This window comes from Moschus berezovskii, chromosome X (assembly GCF_049115385.1).
Source record: "Moschus berezovskii isolate FMDL1 chromosome X, NW_MosBer_1.0, whole genome shotgun sequence".
NCBI classification, from domain to species: domain Eukaryota; kingdom Metazoa; phylum Chordata; class Mammalia; order Artiodactyla; family Moschidae; genus Moschus; species Moschus berezovskii.
In genome coordinates, this window is record NC_142488.1 from 55,488,735 (window position 1) to 55,510,763 (window position 22,029).

At 45.1% G+C, this 22,029-nt stretch overlaps 1 pseudogene; it reads right to left on the bottom strand.

Moving 5' to 3' along the window:
- Positions 1 to 8,620: 8,620 nt before the first annotated feature.
- On the bottom strand, positions 8,621 to 11,328 carry LOC129563890 (protein fem-1 homolog A-like; annotated as a pseudogene).
- Positions 11,329 to 22,029: the final 10,701 nt, after the last annotated feature.

Sequence of the window (22,029 nt, forward strand, 5' to 3'; positions counted from 1 at the left end):
GAATATTGTAAAAATGAGTATACTACCCAAAGTAATTTATACATTAAATGCAATCCCTATCAAGCTACCAACGATATTTTTCACAGAACTAGAACAAATAATCTCACAATTTGTATGGAAATACAAAAAAACCTCGAATAGCCAAAGCAATCTTGAAGAAGAAGGATGGAACTGGAGGAATTAACCTGCCGGACTTCAGGCTCTACTACAAAGCCACAGTCATCAAGACAGTATGATACTTGCATAAAGACAAAAATACAGATCAATGGAACAAAATAGAAAGCCCAGAGATAAACACACGCACCTATGGACACCTTATCTTTGACAAAGGAGGCAAGAATGTAAAATGGAGAAAACACAGTCTCTTTAACAAGTGGTGCTGGGAAAACTGGTTAGCCACTTGTAAAAGAATGAAACTAGAACACTTCCTAACACCATACACCAAAATAAACTCAAAATGGATTAGAGAGCTAAATGTAAGACCAGATTCTATAAAACTCCTAGAGGAGAACGTAGGCAAAACACTCTCCGACATAAATCACAGCAGGATCCTCCAAGACCCACCTCCCAGAATATTGGAAATAAAAGCAAAAATAAACAAATGGGACCTAATTAAAATCAAAGCTTCTGCACAGCAAAGGAAACTATAAGCAAGGTGAAAACACAGCTTTCAGAATGGGAGAAAATAATAGCAAATGAAGCAATTGATAAAGGATTAATCTCCAAAATATACAAGCAGCTCCTGCAGCTCAATTCCAGAAAAATAAATGACCCAATCAAAAAATGGGTCAAAGAACTAAACAGACATTTCTCCAAAGAAGACATAAAGATGGCTAACAAACACATGAAAAAATGCTCAACATCCCTCATAATCAGAGAAATGCAAATCAAAACCACAATGAGATACCATTTCACACCAGTCAGAATGGCTGCTATCCAAAAGTCTACATGCAATAAATGCTGGAGAGGGTGTGGAGAGAAGGGAACCTTCTTACACTGTTGGTGGGAATGAAAACTAGTACAGCCACTATGGAGAACAGTGTGGAGATTCCTCAAAAAACTGGAAATAGAACTGCCATATGATCCAGCAATCACACTCCTGGGCATACACACCAAGGAAACCAGAATTGAAAGAGACACATGTACTCCAATGTTCATTGCAGCACTGTTGATAATAGCCAGGACATGGAAGCAACCTAGATGTCCATCTGCAGACGAATGGATAAGAAAGCTTTGGTACATATACACAATGGAGTATTACTCAGCCATTAAAAAGAATGCATTTGAATCAGTTCTAATGAAGTGGATGAAACTGGAGCCTATTATACAGAGTGAAGTAAGCCAGAAAGAAAAACATCAATACAGTATAGTAACGCATTTATATGGGATTTAGAGAGATGGTGACCTTAAACCTGTATATGAGACTGCAAAAGAGACATAGGTATATAGAACAGTCTTTGGGACTCTGTGGGAGAGGGTGAAGGTGGGATGATTTGGGAGAATGGCATTGTAGCATGTATATTATCATATGTGAAATGAATCACCAGTCCAGGTTCGACGCATGACACAGGATGCTTGGGGCTGTTGCACGGGGATGACCTGGAGGGAGGATATGGGGAAGAGGGAGGTGGGAGGGGGGTTCAAGAAAGGGAACACATGTACACCCGGGGAGGATTCGTGTCAACGTATGGCAAAACCAACCAATATATTAATGTAACGTAATTTGCCTCCAATAAAATAAAAATAAAATGAATCCACCATAAAAAAAAAATAAAAATAAAAAAAATAAAAAGTCAAGATAAGAGGAGAAGCAGCCTGTACCCACCAGGGGGCAGCAGATGAATTCCAGATACCATGTAGAAAAATCACTGAGAAGGGTCTCTGCCTGAAGAGGTTTTGAATACAGACAAAAGTGCCCTATTTTGACGGAAATATGTGAAAAAAGACATTTATTAGTAAGGAAGACAAGCAAGCACCAGGATTGAAGGCAAGGACGTCAGGATTGACTGACGGATGCTCAGTCGTGTCTGACTTTTTGCGACCCCATGGACTGGATAGTCCAAAGAATTCTCAAGGCCCGAACACTGGAGGGGATAGCCTTCCCCTTCTCCACGGGATCTTCCCGACCTAGGGATCGAACCCGGGTCTCCCACATTGCAGGGGAATTCTTTACCAACTGAGCTATCAGGGAAGCCTTAAAATGCCAAGATAAGAGGAGAAGCAGCTTGTACCCACCAGGTGGCAGCAGATGAGTTCCAGATACCATGTAGAAAAATCACTGAGGAGAGGGACACCTGCCTGAACAAGTTCTGAATACAGACAAAACAGCCCTATTCTGGGGAAAAAATTCCAGAAAGGACATTTATTAGTAAGGAAGAGAAGCAAGCACCAGGATTTAAGGCAGGAATGGATAGGCTAACGCTACTGTTTTGTTCAAAAGGAGCTGAGTTTATGAACAGGACTGCCCTTATCTATAAAGATGCTCATCCTGAGACCTGAGTGTGTTAGACTCGACTCTTTGAGATCCCATGGACTGTAGCCCTCCAGGCTCCTCTGTCCATGGGATTCTCCAGGCAAGCATATTGGTGTGGGTTGCCATTTCCTTCCACAGGGGATCTTCCTGACCCAGGGATCTAACCTGTGTATCCTGCATTGCAGGCAGAATTTTTACCATCTGAACCACAAGGCAAGCCTTGATGGGAAAAGATAAACACCAGCTGCCAGTCTTTTGATTATACAGCAAAAAGGCCTGAAGAACCAGAACACTTTTCCTGGACTGGTTCCATCGATGCTTTGTCTCTGAGGTCAGGAAATATTTGGCTGGTAAGAGACTGCCTTTTAAAGTTGTTTTGACCTTGGAAAATATCCCCTGGCCACCCAGAACTCCAGCTGTTCAACACTGAAGGCATTAAAGTGATTCAAGTGCCCCCAAACAATATATCTCTAGGTCAGCCTCTAGATCAGGTGGTCATAAGGACCTTTAAGGCTCATTACACACAGTCCTCTATGGAAAGGATTGTTGACACTGTGGAAGAGAACTCAAATACAGAGGACATCATTAAAGTCTGAAAGGATTACACTATTGAAGATGTCATTGTTGTTATAGAAAAAGCTGCAAGAGCCATCAAGCCCAAAACAATAAAATCCTGCTGGAGAAAACTGTGCAGATGTTGTGTATGAGTTCACAGGACTTATGACAGAGCCCATCAAGGAAATCAGGAAGTTGTGGATGTGGCAAAAAAAAAGGCAGGGGATAAGAATTTCAAGATATGGATCTTGGAGAAATTCAAGTGCTGATAGAACCACACTAGAGGAATTCACAGAAGAGCACTTGATGGAGATGAGTGCCTACTTCCCAACCAATGCCTGACAATGAGGAGGAAGAAGGTGAGAAGACGTAGAAGAAGCAGAGTTAGAAAACAAACTGCCATTAGACAATGTGGCAGACTCCTCAAGACTGCATTTGACTTCTTTTATAATATGGAATCTGACAGGCACTGAAACTAAAGCAAATGGTGGAAGAAGGGTTGGTACAGTATAGAAACATTTTTGGAAGAAAGGAAAAGGAAAAAACTCAGACAGAGATCACGATGTGTTTCCATAAAGTTACACCATGTGTCCCTGCCTCTCTTGCCTTCCCTTCCACTTCCTTCACCTCTGCTGCCCCGGAGATAGCGAGACGAACTCCTCCTTTTCCTCTTCCTCCCCAATCTACTCAACACGAAGACGAGCATGAAAGCTTTCATGATGATCCACATCCACTTTAGCAAAGAATCATCATGCCTTACGGTTATCAAACGTATCTGTTGTGTATGTGTTTTCGTGTCTTCATGTGAAAATCTAATAACTGTATGACAGGAACTGTATGGGATGTTCTTTGGCCATTCTCATCTTCTAGGTGTGCATCGTATAGAATATTGTGTGCAAGATGTATTGCAGTGGACAGCCTATCCTTACATAGGCAGGAGATGAGTGATATTCAATATAAAATTATTAGTGTGTTAGTTTTCTTACCGGTTTACAACTTTGCTCTCAAAGAATTACATTACTGTATGGTATACCTCACTCTCCCTTGTAAATGGGAAAACTACATATAAGCCAGTCATCAGACCTGTTTTTTAAAAAATGCTTCTGAAACTGATTACAAATATGACTATAATACTGTATGCCACAAATATTTTATAACAATTCACTTATTAGTGTATAGGCTGAGCTACCATAAAGCAATCATATTGCTGTTTCTTCATTATCAGGACATGAATCATACCTGTAAATAAATATGAATTTCTTTTTCACATTATCTTTTCATTTGTCAAGGCAATGGCAAGCCACTCCAGTCCTCTTGCCTAGAAAATCCCATGGATGGAGGAGCCTAGTAGACTGCAGTCCGTGGGGTCGCTAAGGGTCGGACATGACTGAGCGATTTCAATTTCACTTTTCACTTTCCCACATTGGAGAAGGAAATGGCAACCCACTCCAGTGTTCTTGCCTGGAGAATCCCAGGGAAGGGGGAGCCTGGCGGGCTTCCGCCTATGGGGTCACACAGAGTTGGACACGACTAAAGTGCAGCAGCAGCAGCAGCAGCAGTGTTAATAAAATGTAAAACATCTATAGTGTTTGTATCACATAATACAATACTGATGTCAGTTCAGTTCAGTTCAGTTCAGTTGCTCAGTTGTGTCCTACTCTCTGCGACCGCATGAATCACAGCACGCCAGGCCTCCCTGTCCATCACCAACTCCCGGAGTTCACTCAAACTTATGTCCATCGAGTCAGTGATGCCATCCAGCCATCTCATTCTCGGTCGTCCCCTTCTCCTCCTGCCCCCAACCCTTCCCAGCATCAGAGTCTTTTCCAGTGAGTCAACTCGTCGCATGAGGTGGCCAAAGTATTGCAGTTTCAGCTTTAGCATCAGTCCTTCCAATGAACACCCAGGATTGATCTCCTTTAGAATGGACTGGTTGGATCTCCTTGCAGTCCAAGGGACACTCAAGAGTCTTCTCCAGCACCACAGTTCAAAAGCATCAATTCTTCAGCGATCAGCTTTCTTCACAGTCCAACTCTCACATCCATACATGACCACGGGAAAAACCATAGCCTTGACTAGACGTACCTTTGTTTGCAAAGTAATGTCTCTGCTTTTTAATATGCTATCTAGGTTGGTCATAACTTTCCTTCCAAGGAGCAAGCGTCTTTTAATTTCATGGCTGCAATCAGCATCTGCAGTGATTTTGGAGCCCAAAAAAATAAAGTCTGACACTGTTTCCACTGTTTCCCCATCTATTTCCCATGAAGTGATGGGACCAGATGCCATGATCTTTGTTTTCTGAATGTTGAGCTTCAAGCCAACTTTTTCAGTCTCCTCTTTCACTTTCATCAAGAGGCCTTTGAGTTCCTCCTCACTTTCTGGCATAAGGGTGGTGTCATCTGCATATCTGAGGTTATTGATATTTCTCCTGGCAATCTTGATTCCAGTTTGTGTTTCTTCCAGCCCAGCGTTCCTCATGATGTACTCTGCATATAAGTTAAATAAGCAGGGTGACAATATACAACCTTGACGTACTCCTTTCCCTACTTGGAACCAGTCTGTTGTTCCATGTCCAGTTCTAACTGTTGCTTCCTGATCTGCATACAGGTTTCTCAAGAGGCAGGTCAGGTGGTCTGGGATTCCCATCTCTTTCAGAATTTTCCACAGTTTATTGTGATCGACACAGTCAAAGGCTTTGGCATAGTCAATGAAGCAGAAGTCGATGTTTTTCTGGAACTCTCTTGCTTTCTCCATGATCCAGCGGATGTTGGCAATTTGATCTCTGGTGCCTCTGCCTTTTCTAAAACCTGCTTGAACATCTGGAAGTTCACGGTTCACATATTGCTGAAGCCTGGCTTGGAGAATTTTGAGCATGACTTTACTAGCATGTGAGATGAGTGCAATTGTGCGGTAGTTTGAGCATTCTTTGGCATTCCCTTTCTTTGGGATTGGAATGAAGACTGACCTTTTCCAGTCCTGTGGCCATTGCTGAGTTTTCCAAATTTGCTGGCATATTGAGTGCAGCACTTTCACAGCATCATCTTTCAGGATTTGAAATAGCTCAATTGGAATTCCATCACCACCACTAGCTTTGTTCGTCGTGATGCTTTCTAAGGCCCACTTGACTTCACATTCCAAGATGTCTGGTTCCAGGTGAGTGATCACGCCATCGTGATTATCTTCGTCGTGAAGATATTTTTTGTCCAGTTCTTCTGTGTATTCTTGCCACCTCTTCTTAATATCTTCTGCTTCTGTTAGGTCCATACCGTTTCTGTCCTTTATCGAGCCCTTCTTTGCATGAAATGTTCCCTTGATATCTCTAATTTTCTTGAAAATGTCTCTTGTTTTTCCTATTCTGTTGTTTTCCTCTATTTCTTTGCATTGATCACTGAGGAAGGCTTTCTTATCTCTCCTAGCTATTTGGAACTCTGCATTCAGATGCTTACATCTTTCCTTTTCTCCTTTGCTTTTCACTTCTCTTCTTTTCACAGCTATTTGTAAGGCCTCCTCAGACAGCCATTTTGCTTTTTTGCATTTCTTTTCCATTGAGATGGTCTTGGTCCCTGTGTCCTCTACAATGTCACGAACTTCTGTCCAGAGTTCATCAGGCACTCTATCAATCAGATCTAATCTCTTAAATCTATTTCTCACTTCCACTGTGTAATCATAAGGGATTTGATTTAGGTCATATCTGAATGGTCTAGTGGTTTGCCCTACTTTCTTCAATTTAAGATTGAATTTGGCAATAAGGTGTTCATGATCTGAGCCACAATCAGCTCCTCGTCTTGTTTTTGCTAACTGTATAGAGCTTCTCTGTCTTTGGCTGCAAAGAATATAATCAGTCTGATTTCGGTGTTGACCATCTGGTGATGTCCATGTGTAGAGTCTTTTCTTGTGTTGTTGGAAGAAGGTGTTTGCTATGACCAGTGCGTTCTCTTGGCAAAACTCTATTAGCCTTTGCCCTGCTTCATTTCGTGCTCCAAGGCCAAATTTGCCTGTTTCTCCAGGTGTTTCTTGACTTCCTACTTTTGCATTCCAGTCCCCTATAATGAAAAGGACATTTTTCTTCGGTGTTAGTTCTAAAAGGTCTTGTAGGTCTTCATAGAACCGTTCAACTTCGGCTTCTTCAGCATTACTGGTTGGGGCATAGACTTGGATTACTGTAATATTGAATGGTTTGCCTTGGAAACGAACAGAAATCATTCTGTCGTTTTTAAGATTGCATCCAAGTACTGCATTTTGGACTCTTTTGTTGACCATGATGGCTACTCCATTTCTTCTAAGGGATTCCTGCCCACAGTAGTAGATATAATGGTCATCTGAGTTAAATTCACCCATTCCAGTCCATTTTAGCTCACTGATTCCTAGAATGTCTATGTTCACTCTTGCTATCTCCTCTTTGACCACTTCCAATTTGCCTTGATTCATGGACCTAACATTCCAGGTTCCCATGCAATATTGCTCTTTACAGCATCGGACCTTGCTTCTATCACCAGTCACATCCACAACTGGGTATTTGTTTTGCTTTGGCTCCATCCCTTCCTTCTTTCTGGAGTTATTTCTCCACTGATCTCTAGTAGCATACTGGGCACCTACCGACCTGGGGAATTCCTCATTCACTATCCTATTATTTTGCCTTTTGATACTGTTCATGGGGTTCTCAAGGCAAGCATACTGAAGTGGTTTGCCATTCCCTTCTCCAGTGGATCACATTCTGTCAGACCTCTCCACCATGACCCGTCCGTCTTGGGTGGCCCCACACTGCATGGCTTAGTTTCATTGAGTTAGACAGGGCTGTGGTCCATATGATCAGATCAACTAGTTTTCTGTGATTATGATTTCAATGTGTCTGCCCTCTAATGCCCCCTCCCAATACCTACCGTCTTATTTGGGTTTCACTTACCTTGGTCGTGGAAAATCTCTTCACAGCCGCTACAGCAAAGTGCAGCCGCTGTACCTTACCTTGGACGAGGGGTATCTCCTCAAGGCCATACCTCCTGACCTTGAAAGTGGAGTAGCTCCTCTCGGCCCTCCTGTGCCCACGCAGCCACCGCCTCTTGGACGTGGGACAGCTCCTCTCGGCCACCACCCTGACACTGGGCGTGGGGTAGCTCCTCTCGGCCACACTTCTGTGCGTGGTCGGTTGCACCGGAGCCGGCGTCTCTCGCCTCTGCGCCGCCAGAGCCGGCATCTCTTGCGTCTGATGAATACTGAAGTAGCTACTGACAAATAACTCCTCTTGTAAACAGATGACATAAACTTACAGGATCAATAAATACAGGACAGTACTGTGAATGTTTTTTCTCTTCCTTGTGGATTTTTTTTTTCGATACTGCCTCGTTTCTTTATTCCAGGCTACTAGAGGGACAGTGATGGCATTTCCTGCCTTGACAGAAGGTATGAACCTGGTCTAGAAAATAAAGACCATCCTAACTAACACTGCTAATCCAAACAAGACCTAGTTCCCTTAAGGGACAGAATATCCAAGCACCTACCATGGCTTCTGGAGGCTTCTGTGTAGCTTCCCCGAGACAGGGCTGGAGGAGAGGCCCAGGGGAATGGCCTCTTTCCTGAGCTGTGGGGGTGGCGGCTTCAGTCCCCTTCTGCTCTTAACTGCTTTCCCAAGAGGCCAAAAACACTATCCTGCTGGCAGCCATGGCGCATGGAGGATACCTCCCCCATCCCGCCTCCACACAAGACAATCTTGCAGGGATGGCTTCTCCAGCAAAAGCACTTGATTGCCCTCCCCAACCCCAGTGACGGGAGACCAAGATTTTGTACTACTTTATTCGACAGCCTATTTCGCACATCCACCATCTTATCTAGCTGGCTCAGTGCGTTAGTGTGTCTCTTGTCCAGAGTGCAGGCTGAAATACACTACAGGGTCACCAAGTTGAAGGGCTGAATGATGCTCTTGGCCAGCAGCTTCTCATGCAGCAGCTTGTAGGCTGTCTTCTTAAAGGCACTGGTGGTGTCCATGTGGGCCTGCGTCTCTATCAGGGCATTCATGACCCCCAGGCAGTTGTTCTGCTTTGCAATGTGGACGTGACAGGGGGGAAGGAGGTTTTATCAAAATCGCGGCTATCGAGGTCGGCCCCGCAGTCAAGGGCACCTTCACCACCTGGAGAGAGGGGAATCTGCCCACTTAGAAGTTAACCACGTTCGTGGTCGGTGTCCACCACCCTGTGCAAGAGTGAAGACATTCTTGCTGTGACGGCACACTTGAGCAGTAGTTCTGGTGCTTCATGTCCTCCTGATCAGGCCTGCACTCTACTTTCTCCAGCAGGCAGAGCAGGTGGAGGATGATGGCCAGGGCCTTGGTGAACTGGGCTGAGTCCCTGGGCTCCTTGGGCTTGCTCCACTTCCCAGACCTTTGCACAGCACCCACATGAGATCTGCAAAGCCAGCTGGCATGCTCAGGCTGCCCCTTGGCCAAGCAGTTCTGGAGCTTGGCCAAGGGAAGCGTTATCAGAGGATAGGAAACTTCTGGCAGTATGAGGCTCCAGGTTGTTCTCCTGCATGTCCAAGGTGTACATACACTAGTGGATACAGCACTGGACGCTGTCCGAGTTGGCCTATACCACATCCTTGTGGCGCATATAGTAGGAGGGACCAGAATCGCTCTCAGGTGAACAGTGTCTGCACGTGCTTCTCACCCTGCGTGGTGAGCGCCTCCAATTCCTCAGTGGTGTTCACCTCCCTGGAATAGCCAGAGGCGAGGATCAGGTTTAGGCAGATACGTGCCCCCTGGTGACGCAGCTCCATGGCCCCTACCAAGAGTTTCAGGACCCTGAGCAGATCCCGTTTCTTAGCCATGTAGGTGGCTCTCAGCAACTCCAAGGCTGCTAGGCGGCTTCCCAGCTGGTGCTTAGGTGTTCCTCCTGGGAAGAGCTGCCACAGCAGGTGCCCTGGGGCTGCAAACACACTTGGCTGGTAGAGGGGCCTTCTCGGGCCATCGTTGGCCACGTCTCCTCGCCAGCAGGCTGCTCCTGGCTGAGGTCCTCCACGATGCTGGTGTGGTCCATCACGCGGGCAGCCAGAGGTGGCGTCATGCCATGGCCATCCCATTCCCTGTGAGCCTGGCACCCGAACAGCAGCTGCAAGACACCCGGGCTGCTGGCCTTGGTGCAGTCACGCAGGGCCACACTGTCCTTGATGGTGAACAGGTTCGCCTGGGCGCCCTGCAATAATAGGTAGCGGGTGATCTTGTGGTGGCCTGTGTAACAGGAGATCATGAGGCACGGGTGCCCATGCCAGTTGGTCACTTCCGGGTCCAACTGGTGTTCATCTGCCAAGTAGCGCACCACCTCCACGTGCCCAGTGAAGCAGTCAGCGTGAAGGTGCTTCATGCATGTATGCGTGGTGCAACTCACCAAGGCCCCACAGCATAGCAGGCTCTGCACCAGGTCCAAGGGGTCAGTGGCCTAGGTGGCCCAAGGCGGCTGCGCACCCTTGATGATCTTGTCATTGAAGAGTACCAAGCCGCCCGCCTCCAAGCTGGCACTGCACGGTCCACCTTAGGCAACCACATCTAGGTGGCTGTAATGGGAGGTGATGACAAGCGGCATCCCCATTGGCCAACTCGCCCGTCAGCTTGTCCAACTCCTCCCTGTCCATCCACTAAGCAGCCTCTGAAGCATCTACCAGTTACTGCCGTTGTATATGGTGTCTGGGCCTCCGCCAGGACATGGGCTGCCACAGGGAAGGTTGGAGGGACAGGGAACTGAGGACTGAGCCCAGAGGGGCAGGCTGCAGCCCTCACCATCTCTCCCACTGCCATCCTAGGTGCGTCTCCTTATCAATTTTCTTCATAACATTTTTTTCTCCAGCTTACTTTAAGAATACAGGATATAATGCATGGGTGTGAGTGTGTGCTCAGTCGTGTCTGACTTTGTGGTTCCAGGGAGTGTACCCTGCTAGGCTCCTCTGTCTATGGAATTTTTCAGACAAGAATACTGGAGTGGGTTGCTATTTCCTTCTCCAGGGGATCTTCCCCATCCAAGGATCGAACCCACCTATGTGGCCCATCTACTACACTGGCAGGCGGCTTCTTTACTGCTGCTGCTGCTGCTAAGTCACTTCAGTCGTGTCCGACTCTGTGTGACCCCATAGACGGCAGCCCACCAGGCTCTCCCGTCCCTGGGATTACACACAAAATAGGTGTTAATCAACTGTTTTTGTTAACCATAAGGCTTCCGGTCAATAATAGACTTAGCAGTTAACTTTTGGAAGAGTCTAAAGTTATACTTGGATTTTCCACTCAGAAGGAGGTTGATGCCCCTAGCCCCCACATTGTTCATGGGTCAGTGGAACTGTCATTGTGGCTTCCACGGCTGAATATGTCACTGAGACAGTGCTTTGCGTGCTTGTTCTAGGAAAGCTGGATAAAAACCAAAGGGAATTCTCTGGTTCAGGGACTGCCATGTGCAGAGAGATGACAGCAGAGTGTGCAATTCACTCCCCAACTCATCTCCCTATCCTCTCACAGGTGTCAGAAGAGGAAGAGCAGAGACTCCCTGGAAGACAAAGAGAAGTCATGGCCTTGATGAAGACTAATATGCGGCAGGTAGGTTGTGAGAGTAAAGCATCAATACAATGGCCCAGTAAGGCCAGTGGTAAAAACTAGCAGGGAGTGCAGGCTCACTGTGGATTATCATCAAGGGAATGTATGTCGCTCCGGTGGCCCTGGCCATTCGAGACTTTGTGGCTTTAAATGAACTCACAGCACAGACTGATGGCACTGGGAGTTCTGTGTCACTGCCTAGGGCTTCTTTTCTGTCCCGCTGGACTTGAAGACACTCCTCCATGGGTCTCTTGTGCTCCTACACATCTTGCTGAGTGTGACAGGAAAGCAAGGCCCCGGGTGCTCTCTCCCTGGCATTTCTCAGGTTTGTGCTTACAGCAGATGACTCTGAGGCTGGTTTCCAGGCTGCTCTTAGGTAACAGGTTGCCCATGCTCAGGGTCCTTTCCTGTAAGACAACTCAGTGTACATACAGGCATTTGTCAAGGATGATCCGAGTGACCCCTGTGGGAACTTGGGCTTAGGGAACTCATAGCCTATAAGGTTAAAAAAAGGAACCTTCCCTGTTGATATAAGAGAAGAGACTTTCCCTCCTTCACTTTTCTTAGAACATTTCCTTGAGAAAACTGGTATTTGTAAACCTTCCTCTGCCCCTTGGATATGTATGTAAAGTTTAAAAGGGAAAATCAGCCTTCTGTCAGCATTACAACCCAGGAATATTTTTCTTATGGGCCTGGGAGCCATCTCCTTGAACTATAAACACCAAAGAAGACAGTGTTCTGTCTCACTGTCATCCTGGGAGCTTAGCCTCAGGGCCTGGTTCTAAGCTGGAACTACCTGCTTGTAATAAGAGACAGGAGAATTCTGATTTGGCTTTGGATAAAGGCAATTAACCTGGCTTCCCAGGTGGTGCTAGTGGTAAAGAACCCATCTTCCAGTGCAGGAGCTATAAGAGACACAGGTTCGATCCCTGGGTCGGGAAGATTCTCTGGAAGAGGGCATGGCAACCCACTCCAGTATTCTTGTCTGGAGAATCCCATGGACAGAGGAGACTGACAGGGTAAGGTCTAAAGACACTCAAAGAGTCAGACAAGACTGAAGTGACTTAGCAGGCAAACAAAGGCAATTAACTAGCACAGAAGGACACTCCCATTAGCAGCTGATCTTTGGATGAACTATGAAAGAATGTAGAGAAAACGGTGGTCTCAGGTCCTCTTGCAAGACCACTAGTTGTCGTTCATCTTAAGAACATGCAGGTACTGAACTGTATCTGCTCAGTTAAACAAATGGTTGATTTCTTGCCATCTTTGCAGTCTGATTAGCAGATTGCCCATAATGCCAACTACTGTCTGGTTTAATACTCAGTAATGAAATCATTTTGCTTCTATTCTGCATTTTGGAGAAGATTTCCTGGGTTGTCAGGAGATTGTATTTTTAATTTTCCTCAACAGTATGCTGATGAGGATGGGATGGCCTGAAAGTTCCTGAACTGAGCAGACCAGTGAAGGTGAATTATCAAATGCCTCCCTTTTGCTCTTTTCAAATACTACCTGGATGGATCTCACTGTCCAAATTCTAGATTTTCTTTTTGAGTAAGCATGCATAATAAGGACCTAAAAATCCATCAGGGTCACCATCAGCTTTAATGGTGGGAAAGATGGGAAGCCCAGATGTTGCATGCAGATCATCTCTCTTGAATGGCCAATACAGCTCTATATGACATTTGGAAGGGAAACCATTTGAAAGGAAAATGCAGCCTTATATTGGCCTGAGAAAGCTTTCTTTAATTTGGATGAATTAACATATACAGTGGTTTTTATTAGGACCTCATCCTCAGGTTTCCCTGGTGGCTCAGATGGTAAAGAATCTGCTTACAATGCAGGAGACCTGGGTTCGATCCCTGGGTCAGGAAGATCCCCTGGAGAAGGGAATGGCAACCCACTCCTGTATTCTTGCCTGAAGAATCCCATGGACGGAGAAGACTGGCAGGCTACTGTCCTTGGTGTTGCAAAGAGTTGGACACGACTGAGCAACTAACAATTGCACTTCATCTCCAGCAAAGGAATTACCCATGTTTACAGGATGAATATCATCCTAAGAAGAAGGTTAAAAATTATTTGGGAAGATGGAGGAAATGGGAGAATTAAAGTCACTTTCTCTTTCACCAAATCCTCCTCCTCATTTCTTTGCTGTCTTCCCTCCTTTTGCTCCTTTTCCATGGCAGCTCTTCAACTTCACTCCTCAATCTGACCCCTAGTAAGGGTGAAGCTATGATCTTCGAGATGGGCTGTTAATCAGTAGATTTCCCTGCAAAGAGGCACAAGGAGACAGTAATGAATTATCTGCCCCATGTGAGGTGTGTGTGTGTCTCATGCCCTATTTCTGATTCCATTTCATGCTTAGCCTAGATTTGGAGCTTCAAGATTATCTTCTTATCCACGAACTGTATAGCTAGGAAAGCAGAGATGACAAAGCAATATTATCAAGGAATAACTGGGAACTTGGATAAAGGAATGTGTCCCCCCAACTCCCATGGTGGCTACAGGATGAAGAGTGGTTGCAGCAGTCACTTAGAACAGACAAACAACAAAGGTGCTAGGCTGAATATACAGTATGGGAAAGGAAATCCAACAGTCTTCTAATTCTACATTTTCCCTGACTCAATGACAAGACAGCTGGCCCTCCCTAACCATTTTGCCAATAAAGCTGATGCTCCTAAGTAGCTACCCAGACTTGAAGCAGTATGAATCTACATGCTCTTCAACTCTCCAACATTTTTCATTGAGGCCTTCTTTTCCTGTGCCCAGGGAAGGCCCACAGAAATTTGCACAAGTATTTGGCAGTGTGTTTTCAGTTTACAGCCCCACACATGGGGATGTGCCCTGGTTGCTACACAGTATTCTGCAACCAGCAGGATTTGGTTGTTTGATTAAGCAGCAGGCATGTCAGGACTGGAAGGTGACCTACCACATCAGAGGGAATTGTGGCCAAAAGATGCTGACTATATGCCACCTCCCACAGCCATGGAAGAACTAATGGCTTGAGGGGCCCACTGAGAGAACCTGCAAATGGCCATACTTGAAGCCTTTCTGCTAAACGTGAGCTGGGAGAAATCACAGCAGTATACTCGGAAGAGTAGTGAGTTCCGTGTTGATTTTCATCAGCAGTTTGTTGATACTTTCTCAAGATTTACCAGCATGGATCCAGGGCAGTGTTCCGATCTACTGCAGTGTCAACATAGGACAGTCTATTATATAAAGCTTAGCAGCAGCTGCTCAATTTTGGGATAATCTAGAGAAAGTGGAAGAAGAAAAGAAGCAGTTAAACATCTCTTTGTGATCCTCTGTCCATGTAATTCTCCAGGCAAGAATACTGGAGTGGATTTCCATTTCCTACTCCAGGGGATCTTCCCTACTCCGGGGGATCTTCCTGACCCAGGGATGGGACCCAGGTATCCTGCTCCAGCTAGATTGTTTTTCATCTGAGTTACTGGGGTAGGCATGCTTGGCACTTGGTTACAACTATTTTTCAAGGGAAGAACCCCTACTCTGGACAACATGTGAAGGGAACCAAGGTAGGTGGAAAAACTGTATGCCACTGTTACATGAGGCCAAGGCACTTAAGAGGGACTGTAGAAACAGACTCCTGAGAATGCAGACCTTGAAGGAATAAGGAATCCGGAAAGGCCAGGAAAAACCCCCAGCTAGGGAAAAATAGCCAAAAGGCTCAAAATTACCTTATTGAAGGAATCTTGGAGGTAGAAACTGGTGAACCACAGGTTTCAATACCTTGCCCTCAGGCGAATCTATGCTTGCCTTTTCTGATAAATATCAGTGTTGGAAAAGACTCTTGAGAGGCCCTTGGACTGCAAGGAGATCAAGCCGGTCAATCCTAAAGGAAATCAAAACTCTGAAATGTCATCGAAAGGACTAATATTGAAGCTGAAGCTCCAATATTTTGGCCACCTGATGCAAAGAGCTGACTCATTGGGAAAGATCCTGATGCTGAGAAAGATTGAAGACAAAAGGGGAAGGGGGCAGCAGAGCATGAGATGGTTAGTTAGCATCACCGACTCAAGGGACATGAATTAGAGGATACTCTGGGAGATAGTGAAGGACAGGGGAGCCTGGCGTGCTGCAGTCCATGGAGTCACAAAGAGTCAGACACAACTTAGCGACTATACAAAAACAATTGGTGCTGTTTATTCTGCAGTTTCCTGAGAAATTTGTCACTTTCCATCTAGTGGTGAGTTGATACTCACCACTGAAGTTTGGAATTTCAGATCAGCCTTCTACTCGCTCCTTTTCTTCAAGTTTCCCACAAAGACAGGTCCTCTGATGACGAGTGTGCTTTCTCACCTTCTCCTGTAAAACTGCTAGCAAGAGATCTGCTTGCAAATTTTCTGTGCATGATAGAAGCTACCATATTCTGTAATCTAGATGGAATGCTTATGGCTATCCCGCCTGGTTTGGTTATTTATGTGCCTTCAGAGAGGAAAGGGGCATGGGAAAGAGGGTTGTGCTAGAAAAGCACCCCAAATGGAAACAAATAAATATACGACTTTGGGCCCCAGAGAACGATTATACTGGTTTAATTCAAGATAGAGAAACTTACCAAAAGGATAAGCTATGGCCATGTGTAAAACAATATCCTTTGTTGAAAGCCCAATGCAAGGGAATCAAATCAGTTATAAAAGAATTAGAAAAGCCAGGAATAATTTTAAAAAGGGGATTCACCCTCTTATTCACCCATACTTCCAATGAAGAAGGAAGGTAAATTTGATGAAGATGGACAACCACCATGTAGATTCATACAGTTTCAGTTCAGTTCAGTTCAGTCGCTCAGTCGTGTCCGATTCTCCGCGACCCCATGAATCACAGCACGCCAGGCCTCCCTGTCCATCACCAACTCCCGGAGTTCACTCAAACTCATGTCCACAGAGTCGGTGATGCCATCCAGCCATCTCATTCTCCGTCGTCCCCTTCTCCTCCCGCCCCCAACCTTTCCCAGCATCAGAGTCTTTTCCAGTGAGTCAACTCGTCGCATGAGGTGGCCAAAGTATTGCAGTTTCAGCTTTAGCATCAGTCCCTACAATGAACACCCAGGATTGATCTCCTTTAGAATGGACTGGTTGGATCTCCTTGCAGTGTAAGGGACTCTCAAGAGTCTTCTCCAACACCACAGTTCAAAAGAGTTTAGAGACGTAAATAAACCTGTTGTTCCATTAACTGCTTCAGTTTCTAGCCCTACCAGCTATTCTGACTTTGGGACCATAGTCTGTAAAGTTTTTCTCAGTGTTTTGCTTTCTTTTATGTTTCTGTAGCTAATGAATCTAAATTCTTATTTGCTTTTACTTAGTAATATGTGCTAAGTTGCTTTAGTCGTGTCCAACTCTTTGCGGACAGTCCTGTGAACTGTAGCCCTGCAGGCTCCTCTGTCCATGGGATTCTCCAGGCAAGAATACTGGAGTGGGTTACCATGCCCTCCTCCAGGGGATCTTCCCAACCCAGGGATTGAACCTGCATCTCTTATGTCTCCTGCATTACCAGGCAAGTTCTTGACCATTAATACCACCTGGGAAGCCCTGACTCCAGTATTTATGGCAAAGAATTACTCGTGGGTTCCAAGACTCTCTATTGTTTTCTCTAGCCACTCAGAGGAAAGCTTAGCGGAATCTGGCCCATGGAGGGATATCTATAATTATTCATTCTGTAGATGATTTTATGGTAGCCTCCAAAACTGAAGAGTAACACAAAGCTGGCATTTTGGCTTTGTTACAATTCCTTACTTCAGTGGGACACAATGCCTCCCTAGACAAATTCAAATACTGCCAAACTGAAGGAAAATACTTGTGGTATCTGTTGTCAGGTAAGGCTGTAATTTAGCAGATCAAAGAGCCTATGACAATAAAATGACTTAAGACAATTTGGGGCACAGGTAGGGCATTACAGACAGTGGATCCCAGCTTCTGCAGAGAGGGCAAAACTTCTGGTGGAGTACTAAGCTAAGGCTCTGATTTGGCCCCTAGAATTTGAAGAGGTTACTGAACAGCTGAAACTGACTCCAGTCTCTCCCCCAGCTTTGAGGATTCCAAATTTTGAAAAACCTTCCCACTTTTTTGTCATGAAAATAAAGGCACTGCTAGTGGAATTTTAACTCAAAATGTAGGATTACACTATAGACCAAAGGCACCGTTCTCAGTTCTTCTGGAGACTGTGACACTGTGAGTGCATGGATGCCTCCAACTGGTAGCAACAGCCACCACACTTAGTGAAAAGACACACACCCTTGCCCTAGGTCACTTACTTGTACCTCTCACAGGCTGTGACAGCTATCCTACAAGTGCCTAAGATTCAGCGCTTATCACTATGCCGTTTGACTGTGAATAAGCATTACTATCCAATCTGAATCTTGTACTTGGAAGATGCAATCTCTTTTTTTTTTATACTCCTTGTTTTTAAAAAAACTTTATTGAAGTATAGTTGATTTACAGTGTTGTGTTAATATCTGCTGTGCAGCAAAGTGATTCAGTTATACACATATATATTCTTTTTCATATTCTTCTATTATGGTATATCACAGAATATTAAATATACTTTGCTGTCTTATACAAGAGGATCTTGTTGTTATCCATCCTATATATAATAATTTACATCTGCTAACCCCAAACTTCCAACCCTTCTTCCCTCCCTACCCCCACCCCATTGGCAACCACAGCTATGTTCAAAAGATGAAATCTCCTAAACCCTGCTACTCTATTACCAGTTCCTAACCAAAGAGAGGGCCACAAGTGTACGATGGTGGAAATTCTCTGGCAGTCCAGTGGTTAGCACTCCAAGCTTCCACTGCAGGGGGCACGGGTTTGATCCCTGGTCAGGGAACTAATATGCCGCATATTGAGGAGTGTGGCAAACGAACAAAAGTCCAAAAGACAAACAAAATTTGAAAAGACCAAACAAGCATACAATGGTAGTAGCAGAAGACACTAGGCAGCAACTGAATTTTTCTGATACTCCTGTTCAAATTGCATACTTGAGGGAATTCCCTAAGAGTCCAGTGGTTAGGACTCTGTGCTTACACTGCGAGGAGGGGCAGGTTCAATCCCTGGTTGGGTAACTAAGATCCTGCAAGCTGCATGGTGCAGACAAAAAAAAAAATTGCACACTTGATAATGTTTACTGATGTGCCACACATCCAAGATGAAAAGAGTCCATCTCGAGGCTTCATATGCTGGGGTGACTGCTCAAGAAATCTTGGAGGATTATGTTTTGCCTGGAATTTAATCTGCACTAACAGCCAGGTTTACCCTGCTTATGTAACTTATATGCAGAGTACATCATGAGAAACGCTGGGCAGGAGGAAGCACAAGCTGGAATCAAGATTGCCGGGAGAAATATCAATAACCTCAGATATGCAGATGACACCACCCTTATGGCAGAAAGTGGAGAAGAACTAAAGAGCCTCTTGATGAAAGTGAAAGAGGAGACTGAAAAAGTTGGCTTAAAGCTCAACATTCAGAAAACTAAGATCATGGCATCCGGTCCCATCACTTCATGCAAATAGATGGGGAAACAGTGGAAGCAGTGGCTGACTTTATTTTTCTGGGCTCCAAAATCACTGCGGGTGATGATTGTCACCATGAAATTAAAAGAACTAGAGCCAATAATTTCACAATTTGTATGGAAACACAAAGAACCTCAAATAGCCAAAGCAATCCTGAGAAAGAAGAATGGAACTGGAGAAATCAATCTTCCTGACTTCAGACTATACTACAAAGCTACAGTCACCAAGACAGTATGGTACTGGCACAAAGACAGAAATATAGATCAATGGAAGAAAATAGAAGCCCAGAGATAAATCCACACACCAATGGACACCTTATCTTTGACAAAGAGGCAAAAATATACAATGGATAAAAGAGAATCTCTTTAACAAGTGGTGCTGGCAAACTCGTCAACCACCTGTAAAAGAATGAAACTAGAACACTTTCTAACACCATACACAAAAGTAAACTCAAAATGGATTAAAGGTCTAAATGTAAGAATAGAAACTATAAGACTCTTAGAGGAAAACGTAGGCAGAACACTCTCTGACATAAATCACAGCAGGATCCTCTATGCCCTACGCCCAGCATAATGGAAATAAAAACAAAAATAAACAAATGGGACCTAATTAAGCTTAAAAGGTTTGCACAACGAAGGAAACTATAAGCAAGGTGAAAAGGCAGCCTTCAGAATGGGAGAAAATAATAGCAAATGAAACAAATGGCAAAGAATTAATCTCCAAAATAGACAAGCAGCTCATGAAGCTCAATACCAGAAAACTAAGTGACTCAATCAAAACATGGGCCAGAGAACTGAACAGACATTTCTCCAAAGAAGACATACAGATGGCTAACAAACACATGAAAAGATGCTCAACGTTACTTATTATCAAAGAAATGCAAATCAAAACCACAATGAGGTACCATCTCATGCCAGTCAGAATGCTGCTGCTGGTAAGTCACGTCAGTGACCGACTGCTAAGTCACCACAGTGTCCGACTCTGTGCGACCCCATAGACGGCAGCCCACCAGGCTCCCCCATCCCTGGGATTCTCCACGCAAGAACACTGGAGTGGGTTGCCATTTCCTTCTCCAGTGCATGAAAGTGAAAAGTGAAAGTGAAGTCGCTCAGTCATGTACGCCTCTTCCTGACCCCATGGACTGCAGCCTACCAGGCTCCTCCATCCATGGGATTTCCCAGGCAAGAGTACTGGAGTGGGTTGCCATTGCTTTCTCCGGCCAGTCAGAATGGCTGCCATCAAAACGTCTACAAACAATAAATGCTGGAGAGGGTGTGCAGAAAAGGGAACCCTCTTACACTGTTGGTGGGAATGCAAACTAGTACAGCCACTTTGGAGAACAATGTGGAGAGTCCTTTAAAAACTGAATGTAGACATGCCATATGACCCAGCAATCCCACAGCTGGGGATACATACCAAAGACACCAGAATTGAAAGAGGCACATGTACCCCACTGTACATTGCAGCACTGTTTGCAATAGCTAGGGCATGGAAGCAACCTAGATGTCCATCGGCAGATGAATGGATAAGGAAGCTGTGGTACATATACACAATGGAATATTGCTCAGATATGAAAAAGAATGCATTTGAATCAGTTCTAATGAGGTGGATGAAACTGGAGCCTGTTATACAGAGTGAAGTAAGTCAGAAAGAGAAACACCAATGCAGTATATTAACATATATATGGAATGTAGAAAGAAGGTAATGATGACCCTATATGCAAGACAGCAAAACAGACACAGATGTAAAGGATGGACTTCTGGACTATATGGGAGAAGGCGAGGGTGGGACGATTTGAGAGAATAGCATTGAAACATGTATATTCCCATATGTAAAATAGATGACCAATGAAAGTTCGATGCATGAAGCAGGGCACTCAAAGCTAGTTCTCTCGGACAACCCAGAGGGATGGGATGGGGAGGGAGGTGGGAGGGGGGGTTTAGGATGGGGACCACATATACACCAGTGGCTGATTCATGTCGATGTATGGCAAAAACCAGCACAATATTGTAAAGTAATCAGCCTCCAATTAAAATACATTAATTTTTTAAAAATTGAAAAAACAATAGTATATGGCAGCAAAATCTCCTGCACCACAAATGTAAGCTGCCTGTGCCTGAGTGTGCACAGTGGCATCTAACTCTTTGGATCCCGTGGACTGTAGTCTACTAGGATCCTCTGTCCATGGGATTCACCAGGCAACAATGCTGGAGTGAGTTGCCATACCCTTCTCCATGGGATCTTCCTGATACAGTGATCAAACCCACATCTCCTGTGTCTTTTGCATTACAGGTGAATTCTTTTCCACCAAGCCACCTGGTAAGCACCAACTCCACTCTGCCAGGTAAATAAACATAACACCAAGCCACAAAGGCTATGCAAGGGGTTGGCAGCCAAGGGGCAGAGAGTCTGACCCACAGCAGGGCAGAAGGAGCAGGTGTTAAAGTGCTGGACGGGTGAATTCTCCCACTTTGACCCCTCAGAGCCCCCAATTCAAACACTGCCCTGGGTGGGTGTATCTATCTTGTCTAATACGTAAGAGGTAGAGGCCAAACCCAACTCTCAGCTTCTTCTTGTGTTTCTAATAGGAGAGGAAGGTGATGCCTTCCCTCTGCCAGGGGTCAGAAAGCAAGATTCTCTGAAACTCGAGCAAACGGGATGTGTGGGAAGTCGAGCATCTTCTCCTTGTGGAGTATGGGCGTGCGGACTCCTAGAGAAAGACAGTTCTCTGAGCAAGTGGTCCGGACTGTTCTACTACTGACAACTCATTGATTCTTGCCCTTCTCCATGATGAAGGGAGGGGACCTTGGAGGCCCCGTGAGCTCTTCCCCGGTTTCCAGCCACCAAAGAGGTCCTCAGAGAGGGCGGGGACTGGTGTGGACCCCACCCCTCCTGGGTTCTCCTCTCTGACTACTT